This window comes from Glossina fuscipes, unplaced genomic scaffold (assembly GCF_014805625.2).
Source record: "Glossina fuscipes isolate IAEA_lab_2018 unplaced genomic scaffold, Yale_Gfus_2 86, whole genome shotgun sequence".
In the NCBI taxonomy this organism is placed as follows: domain Eukaryota; kingdom Metazoa; phylum Arthropoda; class Insecta; order Diptera; family Glossinidae; genus Glossina; species Glossina fuscipes.
The window spans coordinates 28,906-52,337 of NW_023998440.1; the positions used below are offsets into that span (position 1 = coordinate 28,906).

At 33.8% G+C, this 23,432-nt stretch overlaps 1 protein-coding gene across 3 annotated transcripts in view; it reads left to right on the forward strand.

Moving 5' to 3' along the window:
• The first annotated feature begins 2,171 nt into the window (after positions 1-2,171).
• Positions 2,172-23,432, forward strand: part of LOC119638271 (long-chain-fatty-acid--CoA ligase 4) — a 39,456-nt gene continuing 18,195 nt past the window's right edge. For 2 of the 3 annotated variants that reach the window (XM_038034951.1, XM_038034953.1), the window contains exons 1-2: positions 2,172-2,596; positions 7,175-7,238. The gene's annotated coding sequence lies outside the window, so the exon portion shown is untranslated. The remainder of the gene's footprint in view (positions 2,597-7,174; positions 7,239-23,432) is intronic. The other variant, XM_038034952.1, reaches the window with a different exon arrangement.

Genomic DNA, 23,432 nt, shown 5'->3' on the forward strand with positions numbered 1-23,432 from the left:
GTAATTAAATTAATTTTGTAGTTACTTAAAGGAATATTTTGCTCTCCCACATCAGTTTGGAAGGCAATAACTTCCCAGTTTATTTTTTATTTATTTTATTTATTCCACTTATAGTAGAAACTCAACTAAACAAATAACAGTCGAGTTCAATAGGCTCTTAATGCAAAACTAATATTAATTAACAATAAAATTGGGTATAAGCATAATAAAACAAATAAGAAGAAAAAAAAAGAAAAAGAAAAAAAAGCATGTACACTATTAGCATAGAAACACACTTACAACCGGTACAGGACCAAATTGCAAATGAACCCCTAAGCCATCGCAAACATGCATAAGCCTGGCAACCGATAATAAATTGACAATAATTCACTTTCGAAACGTAACGACGTAAGGACAAAAGCTAGTTTAAATACGACATAGGTAAATCGCGCGTATTAAGCAATGTTGCTTTAATGGACCTTAAAGAGTCCGATAACGAGAATAAGTGGTAGACGTCATTTAGGTTCTTGCAAACGACTCTGAGCGGATTGAACAGCTCATAATTAAATTTACACTGATTAAGTTTACCCAAGATAAAGTGCCTGGAGAAGCGGTTATTTCACCAAGTAATGAAGGCGAGTCAATAGCACCATTTATTACTTTAATTAAAAAGGAAACGCCAAGAACAAACCTACGTTTCTCAAGAAACGGTAAGGATAGCAGAAGCAACCTATGTTCATAGGGAGGAAGAGAGGCAATCGGATCCCAACCCAAATTTCTAAGGGCAAACACCAAGAATTGCTTTTGAACAGATTCAACTGAATCTACATAGCACCTATATAAAGGAGACCACACAACAGAGGGATACTCGAGAATGGGTCTAACTAAACAATTTACAGCCTTTTCGTAATGTAGCGATCATCAAGCTCTTTGGACCACCTTTTTATAAAACCAAGCGCGGACATAGCTTTGCTTAACTAGAGCTTAATATTCAAGTTAAAACGTAACCTATGGTCAAATAGAAAACCTAAATCTGTGAACGAATCAACGTCCTTATGCGAATCAATGAAATACTGTGTAATGAATGACTTCCTTCTTGAGAAAGAAAGCTCCTTACATTTGTTTAGATTTAGTTTCAGAAGATTCAAAGAGCACCATGCAACAAAATTATCCAAATCACCATGAAGCTGATGTGATTGCGACTCAACAGAGAAGGAAGAAAACAGTTTCACATCATCAGCATACATTAAGATCTGGCTGGAATTAACCACCGATCGGGACATCGTTAATGTACAAACTAAATAAAATGGGGCCTAAGTGACTTCCTTGTGGTACGCCAGACGTAACGGGGAATTCATCCGAGGTGATGGAGTTAAACAAAACCCTGAAGGATCTACTGTGCAGATAAGAGCTTATGCATTTCACTAAGTAGGGTGGGAAACCAGAGGCTTGGAGTTTAAAGATAAGTAGGCTGTGGTCAAATGCTTTGCTTAAATCAGTGTAAATAACATCTGTGCGAGAGCCACTAGAAAAAGCCTTGAAAACATGGCAGGTAAACTCTAACAAGTTGGTGACTGTAGATCGCCCTTTCCGAAAGCCGTGCTATCTAATTGTGGGCGAATTTTGCATAATGTGAGAGTATGGAATTTCGAATTATGTTATTGAATTTTGAGCTGAATTATGTGAGAGTATGGAATTTTGAATTATGTTATTGAATTTGGAATTGTATTACGTGCGATGCACAATAGCAAAGGAAATGAGTACGAAAAAGGGAAACTTTTGTTATTAAGAGAAATGTGTATATATATGTGCTCTTAATGAATGTTGTGCTCTTACGTGCGATTCTTGGATTTTCTTCTTTCGTATTTTTCGTTTGTTAACTGCATAACATTCACGAACAATCCAACATTTGTGACATTTTTTGAATTGAGTGCGTGTTAAATAAGTCGATCCGAGCGCTATAAATAAAAATAAAAAGGGATTATTACTATTTTTTTTTACACAAAATAAAATAATTTATAAAGGAAAAAAAGATTTATATTTTTGCGTGCGGAAGAGAAAAAGAAAAATAAAATCGCAATAATTTTATGTAAGTAAAAGAAAAAATTGAGAAAATATTTCATTTAAAAAAAAAAAAAAAGAAAAAAAATGTGCATTAGAAAATTGTGAAAGTTGGCATAAAAAAGAAAGAAAGAAAATCGTTTTTTTTTTTTTCTTTATTTACAAATTAGAAAAATGAAGAAAAGAAACGAATAAGTGCGTACATGAGAAAAAGTGGCATGTTATTGACTAGATTTCATGGAAAACCCAACAAATTTCATACAAATTAAAAAGAAGTAGAAAAACAAAAAAAAGCGAGTGCAAATCTTTTAGGTGCAATTGAATGTCACAAGAAAACGTGGCGTGTGTTGCCTATTTTCGCATATTGGTTAATGTTGATTGACTGCGAAGAAAATATGCTGAATACAAATAAATAGAAATCGTTTGCCACATAATTAAAAGGAGAAAGGAATCTTCTTAAATGCAATTCTTATATCATTTCATGCATAAATAAAAATAAGAATTATACCTTGTGCCCATTTATACGTCAATGTATCATTTTTAGCATATAAAACGGGTATGTATTATTGTTATTGCTGTTTTTATAATGACTTTCTTGTTTTTATTCTCTCTCGCTAAGTTTCTTTTTTTCTGACATTTCCCCTGTATTTTAGAAGTAGCTCATTAGAAACTTCTCTCTATGTTTCCCATTCTCCCCGCCTTTGCATTTACTCTCGTTCCGTCAGTTTGTTTATTTTTTTCCGATTTTTCTCTCTTTTTTTTCTAAATTTGCTTAGCTTCCTTAAATTTGTTCTTGTTCTTCTATTTTCTATCCTTGTTTATATCGCTTCTAATCATTACTGTTTTGCTTTTGATCATGTTTGTTTTATTTTTATATATATTCCTATACATTAAAAGCGTTTCGGTGCCGCTTTTATTCAATTGTTATTCTTAAAGTGCCCTTTATATAAAGATTCTCTCCTACGTTTATTTGCTGTAAAAATGTATGTTTTCAGTTCTCTGGCCATTGTTGGTTAACAACGAGTTATTCTTAAGCATATTTTTCGAATATTTGAAATACCATGTGTTTGCTGGCTTGACCTAAAATGGTTATGACTTGAAACAACAGTTTCTTGAAATTTTTCATCTTCTTTTTATATTTTTCTAAAAGATAATAACGAAGAACGCAATCGGTTTTCTTTTTAAGCTATTAGAAAGGGCAATAGCTTATGGAGGTACCTACTTGCTTGTCTAATATACATATAGATAGACTAAAAATCTTGTCTATATATATATATCAGTTATATCCTAATTTTCGTTGAACGAATAGAAATACCTGTGTCTTCAACGTTAAATGTACCGTATGATCGGAATTTCGGAATTCATTGGTTATGCGGCTTACGCTGAAGTCGTCGGTGAAAAGCGATTGCACATAATCACATGATATATATAAAACTTATCAATATTTGTAGAGTAAGCATCGGGAGTAAGTTGTAGGAATATTCGAAGGTATTTCAATGGCACGAATTTGCGCAGCAACTTCCGCTCTCTTTTCTTCACAGTCTTTTTATACCTTACATTACATGTGGTACAGGGTAGATTAAGTTTGTGCGGACACATATAATACGCAGTTTCTGAAAAAAATTTCTTGATGAAACTTGCTGTACAATAGTGTTTGCACATTGTAAATTGATTAGAAAAATTTTGTTTAGTTTGGGCAAATTTTTGAACCCTTTCTCATATAACAGTTCCTATGAAAATTGTATCGTTATATAGTAAGAAGGCATTTTTTTTTAATATTTCATGGTGAAGATTTCTACTTCTTAGTGGTAAATTGGCATAGAGATCAACGTTATTTAATTTGGATGACCTAGGTCTATCACGCGAAAATATTCAGAGTTTCGATGAAAAATCTGCTTTGCATAAAAATAAAATGAAGTTTTGGCGTATTATTACCAAGACGACTGAATACATAGATTAGGTGCAGTGGTATAGCGTATACAATAGTAGAGTTTCGAAATAGTACGAACCCCCAATAAGAATAAATAAATACAGGTCTTTCACTCGAATCCCAAAACACATTCCTTTTATTTTAAGTTTTTGACTGTCTTACAGAAGCTTACGTAAACGGTCACAATATTCACTTGTGCAAATACCGTAACGTATTTAAGTTACTCGGCCTAATACAAGGAATATCCGAATTTTATGATCGATTTTTTATGTATCTCGATATACTTCTAGTTGAGCACACTATTTTGTTATCTAATACTTATTTTTTGTAAGAGAGTTCAGTTCGTAAATAATTTCATTAAATGGATCGGGAACATTTAATCGAATTTATGACAGTTTCTGATAAGACCTCGGTAATGACAAAGTCAAAGGTGAAGCTCAGTTATTGACGGCAGATTTAATTCGGTAGAGCTTGGGATATGCTACAAGTGTGGAAGAGCATTTCTTTGTCCATATAGGTGGATAGCACACATTATAAAAGCAAAAGGAGAAATCCAATCAAGAACTGTTAGTAACAGATTTTGTGTATCCGCCTGAATGGCCGAAGGCGAGGAATCTCGACTAGCAACTCAATGGTCCTGGATTCGAATCTCAAGTGCGGTAGAGTTTTTAATAAAAGCCAATAGCCTTACATTCTAGTGCTTTTTTTTAAGACTTTCCCTGGCGACATCATTAATAATAATAATAATAATAATAACAGACTTTGTAACAACAAAAAAAACCGGCAAAAGCTGTTAATAACATACCAAAATCCTTCATTTGAATCAAACCGGATAGATGTCCCAGACACATGTGTAATATCTGCTAATGGGAGCAATTCTGATGCAACGACGACAAATGTCGTAAGTAATTTTTTTTTTTACACCCGAAATATAAGGTTTTAAATTTTGCGTTTGTCACTTATCCACTAAATGTTATTTAGCTAAATCCTGAAGTCAGCTAAAGAAAGGAGCAACAACCTACAACTAAGTTAAGGTCGGATATTACGACAATCGTTCCATTTCAAAACCGATTAGGAGTAAATAATCTTGGATCGCATTTCTAAATCAATTTGGGTTTGTGCGTCTGTGTTTTTCTGGCTTATTTCAGGTCTGCCAGTTGTTTCCGTTCCCCAGGTAGCTGTACCGAATTTTTTGAAAAATGTGAACTTAAATTGTGCGGCCAAAGTTATATACTCGTCAATGATTGTCAACTGCTTGAGAATCTCTTTAATGTGCAGTTTTCATTATTCTCATTATTTAATTTTGCATATGTATGTGCAGTCTGCAAGCATATTAGTAATTTTTTTTTTCATGATTTGCGAACATTGGAGTTCAGGTCTATGCTCAAATAAAGCGTCTCATTCCTTTCTTCGTTGATTTAACAACGGACTTTGGAAAGTTTTATTTAAAATATTTTTTTCACAATTTCATCACTGGCAATAACGATACATTTTTTATATATATATTTGATAAACGGCTTTCTTTAGGTTAGGTACAAGAATGCGTAAATAGAAATGAAAATTTTCGTATGGAAAACCGCGCAAGCCGAAATTAACCATAAATAACCATATCTTTGAATCATTTGGTGGACGTAAAATAAGGATAACTAACATCTTCAATAAAATAACTCAACAGCATAGGGTAGAGTAGTGGGAATGGAAAAACCCGCATTTGAATTAATTTACAGAGTGAAGCATGTGCCTTGATTTTGGCACAAGTAATAGGATAGGTGATTGCATCTATTTTGATCAGCGACATCTACTCCTGAAGATGATAAAGTAACGCGAAATATCAATCCACGCAACGATCAAATTCGATGATTTCGACCTTTCTCTATATAAAATAACAGTTTTTCATTTAGTGTTAGTGTACACATATGGTAATCGTGGAAGGCTCAAAGTTGCGGAAGTGGGTCGACGGTTGGATTGCTACCAAAGCAGTTTCGTTCTTTCGACTCGGTATTGCCACGTTGCCGGAAAGATGGAAAACAGTTGTAGAAAATGATGGAGAATATTTGTGACCAATGTGTATTGTGCCAATTTTTCTCAGTATATGCATTTTTCGTGTGAAAAAATGATCAAAATATGTGAGGGCATTTACCTAAAGCATCATGATGATGATGATGATGATGATGATGATGATGATGATGAGGATGAGGATGATGATGAATTGGAATGCAGTACAAATAAATGCATACAAAGGCGTGCCCTCTTTTTTAACTTTGATTTTAAACTCGTACAAAAGGAGCAAAGTGCAAAGCAAAGGTTGTCTGTGTATTAGATGCGGTAAAAATGAAAAATTAAAAATAAAGATAAAGAATAGATTAGCAGCTTGCATCTTTGAACAAAAATATCTAACATAACGAAAGGTTTGTTTTCTTACATATATTTCTTACATTTATTGCTATTTTGCTAATAAATTGATAATTTTGTAGAAATCGGTGGTTCTTGTCATTAGCAGAGAAAAGTTGCGATAAATGACTTCGGCATTTACTGTTCGTTTTGACTACACGCTCATAATATTTGATTTTCTGCTTTTTTCTATTAACTAACTAAGAAAACCGCTTGTTGCATTATATAATTTAATAAGCGGTTAGGTGGAGTGGGGTCAGCATCTTTTTCTTTTGTACTTTTGAATTATTTTGCATTCTGCACTGAGTGAGAATGCATTGTTCGATATGAGACTTTCTCCTACGAGAAGCAATCTTCTACAAAAACTTATGTAAGTTTCTTCTCTTTCCTTTCATAAAGCATACGCGCAAGGAAAAGTTTTAATACAATTACCAATATATCAAATTATTGTAAATCTTATAAATAATTTTTAGTTAAAATCCTATTTTTTTTTTTTTTGATTCTCTTTTGTGCTAAAATGATTTATATATAAAAACGTGTGTTTATTGTGTTGAAAATAAGAGAGAAAGAAGAGAAACATAAATAATAAAAAGTGTGCGGGTGGATAGAAGAGCGAATGTGAACAATATTAATAAAGACAAGAAAGCGCAAAAAAATGCATATGTAAATCATATCATTAGCAATCACTTCCCCTTAACTAACCCACCTGACCTTTAATTAGGTATTGTGTATGCTCTCTCTATTCTTTGCGTTTATTATTCTAAATTGTTCAATGAAAACGACCTTCAAATTTTTGTTTACTTTTCTTTCTAGTATCATATGGAAGCTGTTTACATAAAATGATATTTTTCTAACATTAACAAGAACACAAACGATTGTAAGTAAAATATTATAATATAAATATTTTCTTTTTATTAACACCCACTTGTTAATGCTGCAGCGAACGGGTTGTACGATTTTGCGAATTTCACTCACTTTTTTTTTTTTTTGCTTCCTTACAATGTTATCTATATAAACAGCGAAAGGGAGAGAGAGAGAGAGAGAGAGAGAGAGAAAGTTTAAAAAATAAAATTTAGGAGCGAAAAATATATTTCTCTTACGTTCATAAAGCGCAAGAACCAACACGTGTTCTGCTGCGAATATCTTCTTTGCTGCCAATTCAATTTATACTAACTGAAAATCAGGCGATTCTTGTCAGCAGACAACATCTGTTCTGACATACCTACATCCAATGACGTATTTAACCTTTCTTTTAAGATCTCGCTCTTTTACATGCTTACTTCTTAAGCCTTATCGTCTGTAAAACTCTTCTTTTTTTTTTCTTTTTTTTTTTGATATTTTCTTTGTATTTTTATAGCGGTGAGTTCATTCACAATTTTTTTTGTTTTTAGTCAAATTTCATTACCTTTTTGCAATAGTGATAGCAAAGAGTGAATCACATCGTAAATGCCCTACGTGTCTGTTTATCTGCCTAGTAATGTCAACCAACATGAAATTTGAAAAACGCAATCGAGAAAGAGGGATTTGCTTTCGATTATATATTTGAGCGAATTAATTATGAAAAGAGGGATCAAACACAAAACAAAGCGAAACGAAGGAACGAAAAGAAGTGAAGTGAAGGATGGGAAGGAAGTAATCGAAATGATTACCTAAATTTTCGAATTCAAAGCCATGACAAAGGCAATGGAACTTTTACTCAATTTCCTTTATTCATTATAAGTCGAAGCCATATACTGAGAAGTTTTGATTAAGTTATACGTTCAAAGGATTGACACTTGCAGATAAATGAAATGTACATTCAATGCATTCTCGCCTAAGTTGAACAAATATTTTAATTTGCAATGTCAGTGCTAGTGTAATTTGGATACACGTACTCCCCAAAAGCTTATCTCAAAGTCTTTGCTCTACATTTCCCGTAATATATATAACACGAGTGATTATTTATTGTTTACGCGTACAAAAACCGTCTCTGGATTGTTTTTAAACAAATTCGGCAAATAAATAAGTAAATAATAAAGATTGAATAAAAGGCATATGACTTTGAAAGAAGTATTAAAAAGAATGATTTTATTACATGCACTAAGTAGTGAATAGAAAAAAAAAGAGTTAAATTTGCCACACTGTTATTTCTCCTGGCATCAAATACTCTTTTTTTTTTTTTTTTCTTTCGTTCTTTAATAATGAAAACAATCTCTCTGCTTTGCAACCTCTCACCGATATGCGCATGTTTCCCTATGTTATTATCTTTATGTTTTTTCCATTGTTATTATTTTAATTTTCTCTCGTTTTTTCCTCCTGCAATGCATTTTATATATTTCCCCTTAATCTCATACGATTTTTGGCTTGTACACTGTTGTTTGCTATATGAACTGTTGTGATTGCTGCCTGTCTGCTTAACAAATTTCCTTTAGTCTGGGCGTTAGGTTTTTTTTTATTTGTATATTATGTGTACATATATGTGCGTTATATAAAAATTTGTGTGACTGCTAATAGTCGTTCTTTTTTTTTTGTAGTATTGCAGTTCATTGTCTATAATGTTATGATACCGAAGTACATACATATATATATTTATGCGTGTGTATATAGATCCACATATAGATTTGTAGATAGGTCCATATATAGATTTTTAGAATCTTCTTTACACTTATAAGAAAGTTTATGCGACACACAAGTACATGCATTATGTTGTTAACACATTGTCTTTATTTGCTTAGGAACCAGTTATAATGTGCAAACTTTTTGATTTACTTTGTTTTCTTTCTTCGTAACTTTAATGATATTAAACTGGCGTTTTTCTACACATTGTTTGCATACGGTACAATTGAAAAGTAAGAGCGGAATGTAGTCTTCGTATGAAAGCTGAGAGCAACTTTAGATTGGCGTGAAATCGTAGTCGAAATGTTTGCGAAATTTGAATGGAATCTTGTTTTTATTGTTGCTCCATTTCCATTTGACATAATTGTGGTGCAACGTAATTGCTAAGTATATGCAGCCGATCTTGTATATATATGTATTTGGCTTTTGAATCCACACTGAAAGTCAAATTTGGAAAAAACCTTAGAAATTCTTACACGCAGGTTGGTATTGAAAAAGGGTCAAATCGGTCGAAGGACACGCTGAAAAAATGAGGGTAATTCTGTTTTTCAAAAGGTACAAAAAATTGATGTCATAAACTAACCTAGGTCTAGAAGTTACACTGTAATGTCTGTACAAATGTGGAAGTAATTGGCCACACTTATCCAATATTATAGCATATCCAAATTCCAAAATAACGCTCTATGAAGTACATAAATTCTTGGCCAATTTCAAATTCGGAATGCGCTTAAGCGCGTTTGTCCGTTCGTCTGTTCAAGTGTAATATCTGTCAGGTTACCGCCTACAAAGATATTGCCTACAAACTTGCAAAAGAATTTGCAAATAATCTAAACTAGTCAAAGGACGTGTCTATAACGTCCGCACAGTGTTGTGACGGAAATTGTGAACACTTTTCTATCCGTATTTTTTGGTTGTTATTCATTTAGTGCAACGCATACACCACAACAATGTCTATTTTTATTCCGAAAAGAGAAGAAATCGGCCAGGTTCACTCAATATTGTAGAGTATGAAAATTTGGTTCTTTTACTGTTTGTTAGAATCACACTGATGGGTACAAAAGATCCGGTCACGACCGAATATATTTTCCTTTCTTCTTTTTCATATGATGATTTTTTAATAATACAAGGCTTTACAATAATACAAGGGAGGTTATTTGTAAAAATCGTCCGATATAATTCATTTTTAATAGGCGTCGCCTTAAAGATAAATTGTGAACTTTAGGTATAGGATAGACAGGAGTCAGACAATCAGACTTTACTTCAAGTCTTTCTTGATGTACAAAGTAGCTCAGAGTATACACAGGTGGGAAATTGGAAGGTTTCTAAACACGGAAAATACTATAGTGGAACACGGCCCACTTTTTGGTACCCTACACTAGTTCGATTCATACAGTCAGTTATTATTATATAACGCGTAATATGGTATGTGGACTGGACTATTTTCAATAGCTTTCGTTGTTGGGCCAAAAAGATCGGTGTCCCAAATTTCATGAAAAAATCTCAGAAATTTACGATCTGTAGGTTAAAAATAAGAAGGCAAAAGAGACGGACGGACAGACAAACAGATAAGCTTATTAGATGTAATTCTGATTCGATTGGTATAATAAAAAGAGTCTCGTCCGGCGTTTTGTATACATCCACACAAAGTTCATGTAACCACGCGTGCTATAGGGCATAAAAAATGTTCACATATTTTGCTCATCAAAATATCGAGGAGAAATTTAGGAGGAGAGCTACAAATTGTAGATTGTCAAATTATGAAGAATTGTAAGTTTTTCTTGAGATCAATATAAGATCCTTCTTATATGATTTGAATACAAATAATTTCGTTTCAAGTGCGCTTAAGTGATTTTATACTTAATTGTTAGTGTAAAACTGTTGAAACGTCTTTCATTATTTGTGATAGTTTCAAGCTCGAGTTCGCTTTTAGTAACGTGTTTGTTAAATTCCCTCTCAACACCTCCTTCCATCTCTTCCACTGTACGCGTAAAACGTGTTTATTATGATCATGCGGTAATGTAAATGTGAAAGTGCGCTTGTGTTCATGCAAATGGATACTTTCTTCATTGATATCGAGCAAAAATATTTTTTTTTCTTTTTTGAAAGTTGCAAGAGCACGTACTATGTGTATTTCACATCTTTAAATCATTTCGCGTCTCACCATTAAATACAAAAAAAGATTAGCACTAGACCAAATTCGCTCTATTATTTCTTTTGCATCGTTTCTTTTTTAAAAATTTTATACATACATGTCAACTAATTTCTTGTCATTTCGTGGGAAATATTCAGAACTATTGGTAAATTGATTCTGATCGATTCAGAGTTTTCTTCAGAATACAATTAATATCGAAAGATGAAAATTGAAAAAGAGAACATACCTAAAAATCGGGTTCGAAAACGAGAAAGACTCGCCCCTAACCTCGGTCACAACATTTGTTAGAAAGAAGTGAATCAATATCCGCGTAGCCAAAACAATTTCGGGCTATGGTACGCAGAAATTATTTTGCTACGTTTCATAGTCTTACATTGCTTGCAATAATCCAACATCCAGAACGATTTAAGACAGATTCGCCTTTTTGTCCGTCAACCGATTCAGACCATTTTCTAAATTGATCTAAGTTTGTCTGTCTGTCTGTCCATCCATCTATCGATCGCTTAAATAATTTTGTGTTGAGACCTACAGGTCACAACGTTTGAGATATTTTAATCAAATTTGGCGTCCCGACGTTGTTTTGACAGGTCGGAGCACTTGTCATATAAGATCTTTATTTTAAACAAAATTTCTCGATAAAAGCCTATTTTTTGAGGTCCCTCTAATATAACCGACCAATGAATAGATGAAAAATGAAAGGCACTCCCTAAACTTGGACGATGTGAGTCTAATTTTTGGAGCTCACTCTGTACAAGGAATGAAGTGAAAATTATGCCTTTCCATGCAAAGGATATATAACTTTTGTTTACTTTATCAGGAAAATAATGTAAATAAAGAATTGGTTTAAAGTATTTAATGGCCGGTTTGGATTGCTTTGCTTGTTTCGTTTGTGGTTTTTTGAAGGAAATATTTAATTCAACAGGAAGTTTGCCTTATTGTTTAAAGCATTCAAGCAAATCGCAGGAGTTGGAGTCAATTTTTTTCGATTTGCTCCATTTTGGTGCACAGCTTCAAAAAAAAAAAGGAAACGTTGTTCATAAGTTCGTCACAAGAATATCCGAGTGGGTAAGAATCGCGATTACAAAGCCTGTGCCTGCCGATTTTAGCTCAGTGCGGTAGAGTTCACTTTGGTCGAAACTGTGCGGTCAGTCGGTGGAGGCATAATACTTACCATTTGAACACACACGCTCCAGGTTGTGACTACCTTCCCGTACAGTTTTCGTCCATCACTTCTTTCTGGCCGTGAATTTATTACATGTGCACGTCTGAGTAATCGTCGTATTAAGAAAGAAAATTATATTCGGCCGTGGCCCAATCTTCAATACCCATTGCCGTTATCGTAAAAAAGACAAAAAAAGATAAAAGAGCTAAAATTTCATGCTCTATAATATGGTGCGGCCGCGTCCGATTTTTCTTATTTTCAAAACAGAAGAATATAATAGCCTTGTCCTTGGAAAAGTTGAAGTCGCCTTAAATTCTTTTGTACATTTTTAGGCGATATCTCTATTTTTGGTAAAGAGAGAATGCTTACCTCAAGTACTATACAGTTGCAAAGGCAGACGAACAGACGGACGTGTTTGAGTGCTTTCCAAATTTGAAACTTGCCAGAAATTTATATGCTTTTTGAAGGTTGTTTCTGCGCTTTATAAAGGTACTGGGGCTTCCCCATAGAATTTGGGTTCAAATTTCTGTATATTTATCTGCTGTAATTTATAAGTAACGGCGAAAAAATCAATTTTTAACTACTATGGGGGTATGCTTGAACCCATTTGGCCCATCTTGAATACCAATCTGCGCGCAGGGACGTTTGTAGCAAATTGAAGTCTGTAGCTTCAATTTGGCGGCCAGAAGAATGTTTACAATAGATATCACACAGGCGCACAATCAGACAACCGGGTGAGTGGACATATTTGAATTGATTTAGAATTTGATGCTGATCAAGAATATATATAATTTGTGGTGTATCTGATACTTTCTTCTGGGACTTGCAAGCGTCTTGGCAAAATGAATATATCCCCCATTCGTCGGCGATTGATATAAAAAAGGAAAAAAAAGAAAAATATCTTCCACGTAGGAGGTGAAGGCTTGAAAGCTAGTTGAACTACTGGCTGGCATGGTTCCATTTCAAGTAACGATGCCCACGTTGAAAGCGACTTAAATCAATTTCGCTCTTAATCCTCTTTCCGAATATTTTCACCTTGAATATGTATTAATAAAGGAGCAACGACCTTTAGCGGTACATTGCGAATATTGCTTCAGTATTTTTAAACGTAAGTTCAACGAGCTATTGATATGCCAGACAGATGGGTGCTTAGAATAGGGAAAGTAGCAGGTAAGCCATTCGGCATTTGAGAACTAAGTACTTCCTATCTTATATTATTGAAAAGTTCAAATCTAACCACATTTTTAATCGATGCATACTATAATTTCTAGTTGTGAAACAACAAACATGTGTGAAGAGGTGGTATTGCAAATGACGTTCAATTCATTTCGCAATCAAACAAATTTAAAACGCAATTTAAATAATAACAACCATAACAAATTGCTTCAACGGCATTGATTGCATCAGTTCAAACTAAAATATACAATTAATTACACCGTTCAGTTATTTCCTCCTCAACTTTATATACAAAATGAAAACTATTCTATGCGATTAATTGGAAGTGAAAACCTGATTATCGTGTTACCGCGCTCTCTACCGCACATCAGTAAATTTGTTTTACTATTTCATGTACCGATAATGAAATGCGAGAACATTTTGAAATAGATAGAAGACAATTAACCAAGCAGAGATGATGCAAAAACTTTGCAAAGATTTAATCGAATCTGGAATGAAGAACGTATTTAGGGAATAGCCGATTCGTATGAATGTTAGGCTAGCGAATACATGCAGACATGTCTCTGCTTACGAATGTTGGACTATGGGTTTGAAATATGTGAGAGTATGCATTGGTGTTGTCCTACTCCCTTTACCTTTATTTAGATGATAGCAAATTACACGCATAGACAAGGAGAACAAGGGAACTGCATGGTTCGCAAACAATTCATGAATGTTCAAGAGTCGGAAACGCTTTGACCAAATTAACATAATTTCTTTTTTTCTATTTCTTTTGCACCCTACTACCCTGCTACATGTGGTACAAGGATGTATTAAATGTATGCTGATTTATGCAACGCCGTTAAGGGCTTGGCGTGGACCCACCTTTCATTGCACCCATCTCAGCTTGCCTGACCATCCGTCCACCTGTCCCTCTTGTTTTCAATTTACAGGCCGCAATTTTTGCGATATTTTGATGAAAATTGGTACATTAGTGTGTTTTGGCCTGACGGCGAACGCTATTGAAAGTCCGACCACTTTTCGGGCACCTTTTCCCCCATATAACGCCTTGTTTTGAAAAGTTAATATATGAATAGATGAATAACTATAGGATAGGGTATTCAATAGTTGGGCCGTGCACTACTGCAGTGTTTTTTCACTATCATGTCTTCTCGTGTAGGTAACAGGCGTAAAAGTATATACATATAGTTTTTTTTTAGTTTTTTTAAAAAAATCTTTTTTTTTTTTTATCACGAAAACTTGCTCAGACATTTCCTAAAACAATTGAAGTGCATAGCACCGCACGAGTATGCATGTGTAATAGTATAAGTGTTATTTTTAATTTGACAAAAAAAAAAAAACACCGAGAGCAATTTTCACATAAAGATTGTTGAGAAGAAAAATCGTATGATTATATCAAAGTCCAAATAAAATGTACAAAGTTGTAAATGCATGCGCATAAATAAATGTATGTACATGTATGTGTTCATATGCATATATACGTATACCCATACGTAAACATAAAATTATATACGATCAGTCAGTCAATCAGTCATCCATTTAGTTAGACGCTTTCTACGCTCCTCAATCGCCGTTTTTGTTTTTTTCTTTTCATATTTCATCTCACATCTCACATCTCAGGCACATTAAACAACAGTTTTTGTTTACTCTTTCTATCACCTTTGTAGTTGAACTGATTCTGTGTCCCTCTTTCGCCTTTTAGTGTAATCCAATTTAAATCATGTTTGCTCTTTGAATAGAAAGCAAAGAAAAAGAAAAAACAAAAACAAACAAAGAAAACAAATAAGTTTGATATAAACGGTATACAACGTTTATGAATAGTAAGCAAGTTCAATAAAAATGCAATAAAAAAGTTCAGCGCTAGTTTGCGCTTATAGCCGGCGATGCATATATTTTGTGTAAGAAGTAATCGGAATTAAAACAAAAAAAAAGCATGTTTTAGTCGTTATACCCATCATTGAGTGACAAAAGATATATTTATTTTGTCTAAACGTTTGCAAAACCCAGAAGGAAGCTTCAGAGATCCCATAATTTTCTATCAACATCTGAATCGGTTTAAGTATGTCTGTCTATCAGACTGCGAAATATCCAAGTCTTGGCCAAAAAAGTGGAGCCACCCGCTCCAAATTTGGTGCTTTTGAAAGCTACTACCCGCAGGTCGGCTTTAAAAATGGAAAGACACCCCTATAGTACATTATAGTCTTTGCCAAAAAAGTGGAGGCATCCGCTCTAAATTTGGTACATTTGGAAGCTACTACCCGCAGATCGACTTTAAAAATGGAAAGACACGCCTATAGTACCACGTATACGGACGATATAAAATTTTTCGTTTCAAAGGGAAACAAAATTGGTTTTCCCTCATTGATCAAAAATTACTGTAGATAAACCTATAAAAATTTAATTTGGGCATTCCACAGGGGAAAAAAGGAGAAATGATTGGTCTACCCAATGTTAACGTGTACTAAAATTTAATCTCTGTCAAAGTCTTTATAACACCCAGAAGAAAGTTTGAAAAGCCCTGCAAAGTGTATACATTCTTGGACAATGTAAAACTTGAAATGCACCTAAGCATGCCGGTGTACTCGTCTGCCCATCTGTCTCCAAAAGCATTGCGAGTAAACATTCTCCTGCTCGCAAGAACAAAGATATCGCCTTTTGAATTCAAAAATGGCCCAGATCGGTCAAAGAACGCGCCAACAAAACTTGAAAACGCTTTTATTTTTCGTGTTTTTTGCTCGTTACTCATAAACTACAGCAGATGCATGTCATAAATTCCTACCCGTATGCAAAAAATCAACCGCGCCCATCCAGTATTATAGATAATGAAGATTTCGTTCTCTCCTTTTTTTAGTATAATGGTGACGGATGCAAAAGATTCAGCCACATTTGAATACAACCTTCTTACTTGCTTTAAAATAAACCGCTAGACATTTCAAATATATGATAGTAAATATTTTCGCGAAATTTTATTCAGATCTGGATCGTAAGTTTTGAAAAATGATTTTCAATTTTCATCGTGGTTCCTCATATATGTTTAACAAGCTGATAGCCACCCTTTAATTGTCTTACCGAGTTTTGTCGTATCTTAATTGACTGACGTCACACGTCGGTAGGTGAATACAGTGACGAGATTGAGCGAATTACTTTTTAGCTCGCAATTTTCTCACAATTGCCGATAATACTGAGCGCTTTCGGTCATGTTTATGTCTTATGGAAATATCTGATCGGAATGTGATGAATGCACTAAAAAAATATGTTCATCTTTTTCAATTAACTTTGTAACCATTCTGCGATGAGGTTTCTGTGCCAACTTGAATGCCAATGAAAATCACTGAGAATAACCTGACTTTGTAGTTTTTTTGAATACATCATATATCATACATATCCTATCTCTCTTGCGCTGCAAGGGTGTGTTAAGTTTGTGAGGTGGGCCCACATTTATTTATCGAAACTGATTCTGAGTTGATCTATGTTTGTCTATATGTCTGTCCGTTTATCCTTCTTATAATCATGTGGTCAAGTTACACGTCGTCATTCCCGAGATACTATGGTGAAATTTGGCACAACTACGAACACTATTGAAAACTGTTCGATCCGGTCATTCCCTACGTAACGTTTTCTTTTGAAAAGTCGTTATATGAATGAATTGTCTTAAGCAAAGTGGTGCAGGGTTTATTTAATGGCGCTTTGACATACATATGTCTTTGGCAATATTTTCGGTGATTCGTTATAAGAAAATTCGCGCTGGAAACAATAAATTCAAATAAATTCTTCCTTTAGATTATTTTGTTGTTGTACGTGTGTTCTTTGTGTGTTTATATACTTTAGATTAGAGTAACTTGTTTTTCTCTGTCTGAGGACGTAATCATTAAGATATAATACTTCGAAATATTGAATATTGGAATTAAGCTGTCCATCATCGAATTTAGTTGCACTTGGGTCCAGTGTGATGAGTTTGCAGAAATACGACCACAATTATGGCTCTATTAAGCGAATTGGGAAAATTTTTTACGCTTTCTTTTTCGTACTACAAAGAGCAACAAATGCCACTAAATAAAATACGATATAAGATTTTTTTATTATGGGAATTCTCTTAGTGGCTTAGCTTGAATCCCTTTTTTCTTATGAAGACATTAATATAAAATATTTGTTGGTGTCACCGGTGTGTAAATAAAATATTTATTAAGATTAGTTTATCGTACAAGGCATCGTAACTAAAAACCGGTTGAATTAGAACTCAAGGTCTCGCAATTTCTCTCATACGAAGGAAACTCGTTTTCGCGAAGGTAGTCGTACAAAAGTATAATTTTTATATTCTCTAAAAGTATTATTTTATAATTTCGTTTTTCTTATTCATAATATACGTATAGGGTGTTTCATTAAAAGTGATATTTTTCTAAAATTTGAAAAAAAGGAAAAACACCTCAACGTATTAAAGCAAATTGTGCTTTAGTTTGAAGGGTAGACAGTTCTGAATGTTCATCCCGGCTTTGAACAGATTGACGTCCCGTTGGTAATCGTTAACGACCACGAGTGGCAAGAATGTATTGAGTCATTAGAGATGAAATGTCTAGATAAGTTGTGCTCAACGCGTTTATGGCCGCAATTTAAAGTATGGTGTAAACAGTGATTAAACGTCAGGACAGACCTACTAAAAAAAAATTGTGACATAGGCTACCACATAACTAAGTAGTTAAAAAGCGTAACAGACACGCATATCCGGGTAATTTCTTTAGTGCGTAGATCTGGGATGGGTAACTTTTTCCATCAAAAGATCAATTTTAATTTTAAGAGTGTTAGTGCGGGAGGGGGGCGGTGGGCGGAAGCCAAGGCCAACTATTATTGAAAATGTGGCATTTTTCCTTCTTATTAAGTCGCTCATTTAAAGTGCTAATGAACAAAAAAAGAATACTTGAACACTTAAATCTTGTAATTAATAGGTGCATAGCAGGGCTGGTCGTGAAGCCAGATGCAATCCATTTGTAGCATCGCTATGTGCGAGCAGATTGAATTATTTTAAATTTTAAACGTAGCTAGCCGCTCTCGAAGATCTCACAAGCCGGATGCGGATGCTTGGCGTAGATCCTGTTTTAATTACGATTGGTACGTGATCTTAGTTAAAATGAGCATACGATTACTATAGACATAGTACTTACTGATCGGTTAGTGACAACTTGCATTCGGTAAATACCAACGATTTTTGGGAAAACTGAAGCTACCGCAAGCACTTAAACGGATGGATAAGAAGACGAATAGACTGACGGACAAACATGTGTAAGCGGATTCAAAATTTGACACGAATCACAAATATACAGTACCAATCATCAATTAATGATCAGTAGCTAATAAAATAGACTATATTTACTTGTTCACACTGATTCAGTGTTTGATGCTGATCATGAATATATATACACTTTAGGGGGACTATGAAGCTTCTTTCGCGGTGTTGCAAACGGTTGGATAAAATGAATGTACCCTTCACCTCTCTCGGTACTGAGTACGATAATTGCAAGGTATTGTGGTCGTGTAATTGACAATCCTTTACTCTCAATTCTTCGGGAGACATACGAAATATCTGTGTTTTCTTCTTATGTACTGTCGTCTTCTCTGTAATTTCTAACCTCGTATAGGCGGCGAATTAGAGTTTATATGCTTTTCACGCACTGAGATTGTGGATGATTTTGGTAATACAAATATCGTGCAGGTATCACTAGGATCTGATAGAAAGTGTAAGTTGCAATATGAGGAGGTATGCCAAGTTTCTGCTTTCCCAATCTCCACAAATTTTTTGCAATCATAAACCTTCCAATAATAGATGTCCGACAGAAGGACGGACGTAACGAGATGAGAGAAAATTGCATATATGTCGTAGACTATCAAAAACGTGTATCTACGTGCTATAAAGGGAAGAACAAATTTAGTTTATCTTCTTTATTCCTCCTTCGATGGAAGTGTGAAGAAATGTGATCATCATGTCGCAATCGGGTTAGAATTTTCAAATTAAGATGAACAATTTTTAATATATTTATGTCTGTTTACTTACTTATGGTATGTAACTTATTATTATTACAGGAAGTGTTTCATAATATTCTTATCATAGTTTCAAAGAGAGTCGTCCATCTAATTCAGACGTTAAACAGAATGATGAACGAATTGAAACCTTATCACTGACCCATTAAATGCTTACGATGTTATGGCAAATGAAAATGATTGTGTAACAAATAGATTTAATTGATATACCTCTTGTTAAAAGCAACAACAATGAACTTTGTTTCAATTACAATCGTATGGAATTGTGAGACGCTAAATATCAATGAAGAAATTGATATTTGTGCACTTTGATTACAACTTTTTTTTTCTTCTTCTTTTTTTCACTTATTTTAGTCATTTATTATTATCTTGCTTTTTCGCTAGTAAAGAGGTGGCAGTATTGTGCTTATTGTTAGCATTAATTGTTGTTGTCATTGTGTTGTTCGTTACATTTATATTGACTAACATGCAAGATATTCGAGACGACAAACCATACAAACAACGTATACAATATACAATTTACGTTAGACTTTGGACTTTTTCTTCAGAAGACGCTATAGCAGCAGAATGAAAGAAATCAAATCGAAAATGACATTGAAACTTGTACGAATACGATATATTTAGTGTACGCATATTTACGTACGTAGTATACGTGCAGCATATAATGTAAACTTGGGCACTTTTTGTTTACAATGAATTGGAAATTTATATTATAGGAGTCGAGTAAAAAGTAAGAAACGGAGTAATCGATCTATTGATGTTTACATTTAAAAAAAAAAAAAAAAAAAAAAAAAAAAAAAATAAATAAATAAATAAACTGATAGATCACTAGTAAGGATAAAAGTGCAAAGTCTAATCAATATGCCTGACATGATGTTTATGACAAATGATTTTTTTTATTGAATATTCATCATTTTTCTTTTTGAACGGTATACTTCTTATTCGAATGTTTTACTCTTCTTTCTCCTTTTAAAAACTATTAACCGTGCTTTGTATGCTTTAATTTCGTAGGATGGACGGAATAGCTTAGACTTTATTCCTTTAAATTGTGATTGTAAGGCAACTTTTTAAATGCACTATGTATTTGCAAAGTGTTGCTCGGTAAATAATTACTATTATTAGTTTAAGCGGTGGGACGAAAACTTCTATCATTTCAATTTTCAGAAGATCACCTTTTTTTTTTACGGCTAAAACGATCCTTTAAATGATCAAGCACGGAATAAAAGGATCATGGCGGGCGAGGCAACATTTTAAATAATCCAAAAATTGTAAAGTACGGCATTAAAGTCATTTTTCTCGAAAAATGAAGTTTTCTTTTTAATAATAAAATTCTTGAAAATAGTCCTGGCAAGGAAAGCTTGAACTGGCTTATCTCGTTCGAGGCGTGTTTCTATTTATAATAGATTTACGTGTTTCAGGTAAATATATAGGCGACATTTTTTGCTAGCGTAGCAAATTTCAAAAATAGTTCCGAAAGCAAAATTTGAATTTGTTTATATTATTTGAAATGTTGAAATGTAGTTTCATAAAGATGCATGGAGTGTGGACAAATTCATTTTATGCTTTCTAATTTGGACGGAGTAGGCTTCCAAATCCAACTATACCGTAATCCTAATCATTTAACAGAGCTCTGTTATGAGAAATGGTTGTTGTTGTTTTCTTTGCTGACTAAATTCGAATTTATCTTCACTTTAAATTACGGTATCTCTAATGCCACTGAAAACAAAAAAAAATGTCTTTTAATGCTTACGCCAATATTTTTAAATTTGTTCAAAGGCAAACTTTTAGATATCTCGCAATAGCGAAAAATGGGCTCCTACCCCACCTTCAATATACACGGCTCACATATTGCCTGCGGTGTAAAGCATTTTCTGCCCCACATCTAAAATGAAAATAAATGACGAGCAGGGCACAGATCTGTAAAATATCGATATAAGTTTCAGCTTTCACTTTATGCACGTTACTCGATATGTTTATGTGCGATTCATCAATTGAGGAATTATGCTTAGGTGCAATATGTCATTGAAAAAAATCTCTGAAATTATTTGCATATGCAAGCAAACAAATAAAAACTCGTGAGAAAATCATCACTGTAAAAAAGTATACGTACAGAGTGTTTTTTTTTAGTTGTTACACAACTAAACATGTAGTGAATAAAAATTCCATTTATTTACTATGAATTACTTTAAATATGAAAATACACAGTACTTAGTAATATAAAATAAAGAAATATTCGAAAGAATATAAAATATTAAGGTGTCCCGAAGTTTATGCATTAGAGTTTTTTTTAATTGTAATTTTTTTATAGGATCATAATGCTTGCAGGGCCAGGGTTATATGTGGAATAGCAAGTTGGGCAAATAGCCTCCGCGCCTTTACTGGCACATACGCACTCTTTTATCGAAATTTTTGATGTGACTAATGATGGCTTGACCACGGGAAAACAAGATGGACAGACAAGCGCAGTTTGATTGAGAATTACTTTCTGAAGTGCTTTCAACTGCCGTAATAAAAGGCAGACCTACCTCAAATCCTTCTTGGTGTTGCATACATAGTGTAGCCTCGTACCATAAGTGGTGTAGAATAGTGGTGTAAAAATATTGTAGTGGTCTTACCCGTAAATACCCTACATCACTACCGTTACTCATATAACGACTTTTCAAAACTAGTCGAAAAATTGGTCCGATCCGAAACCTTTTTCTGCGGTATTCGTCTTTGGAGCTAAAAATATCAGTGTACCATTCTTCATCAAAATATCTCGAAAGCTGCAGCCTGTAAATTGAAGAGGATAAGAGAGGAAGACGGACACACAAATTTAACAAAATTTTGAGTAAAGGAATATATTAAAAAAAAAAAAAAAAATTAATTTTAAAAATATCATCAAGAAGTGTGCAGATATAGTTTCTTATGTAAGCAGTGGACACAAATTAGACAAACCGCTTCCCTTTTATGCTTCTTGCAGCAGCCGAAAGACAATGTTGTTCTTCTCAGTGGAAATTAAGCCTTTTTTTGAGATTAGGTGAATAGCCTCCGGAAGCATACATACATACAGTGAAAGGTCATTATGTATCTATTTGTATGACTTACATGCATATAAATTTGTCTATAATGGGTATACTCCTGCATTTAAATCTCTAACGTTTGCCACAAGCATATAAGAAAATCTCCAAATATTTAAAGCAAAAGTATGGCTCTCAGGCCGGTGAGGAGATAGTATTTTTACCATAGATTTAGGTATTTGTGCTTGTCATCATTTGTATCTCGACTTTGTTTGTACACTGTAGGCATACATATTTCATAAAGTTGCGAGTTAATGTGACAAAAGTGAAGGTTGCGATTTAATTTTTATAGAATAGAATGTAATAAAAGCGATTCATTAATTCTAGACCCGTCACTCCTATATACCGTAATATATATGTAAAACAAGTAATTAATCGAATATAAATGCATTTATTTATTCACACGTTTTAATCGCGTTTCTTGTGATCGATTCTGGTGTAAGAGACCTATAAAAATATACTCAAATCACGTTTTACTTTTGATTTTAATTTTTTACAATTTCACACAACTGCTTACATTAATATGCGAATAGCATAATTTACTTTACATATATTTGCCTGCCTATAAGACTAGGAATGCAATTAGTTCACTCATTTCTTTAAAATCCGCTTACTGGGACTTGAATCTATAAAAGTTCTTTTGATTCTGCTAAGTAACCAGGTCCGTAAATAATTAGAATCTTTAAAGTCGGTGAGAAACTACTATAAAAAGTGGAAAAATTCGGTAGATTAGATTTTACATTGTTTCACACGATGGGTGGCAATGGCGGCATCCTCTTAGGACAAGGAAAAACATCAATTTTGAGAGTAGCGATTACATTGTTGGCCCAGGTTGCTAGTCGTTGCGGTGCGACTGCTTAACCCACTATATTCCTTGGATGTAATGTGCGACAATTT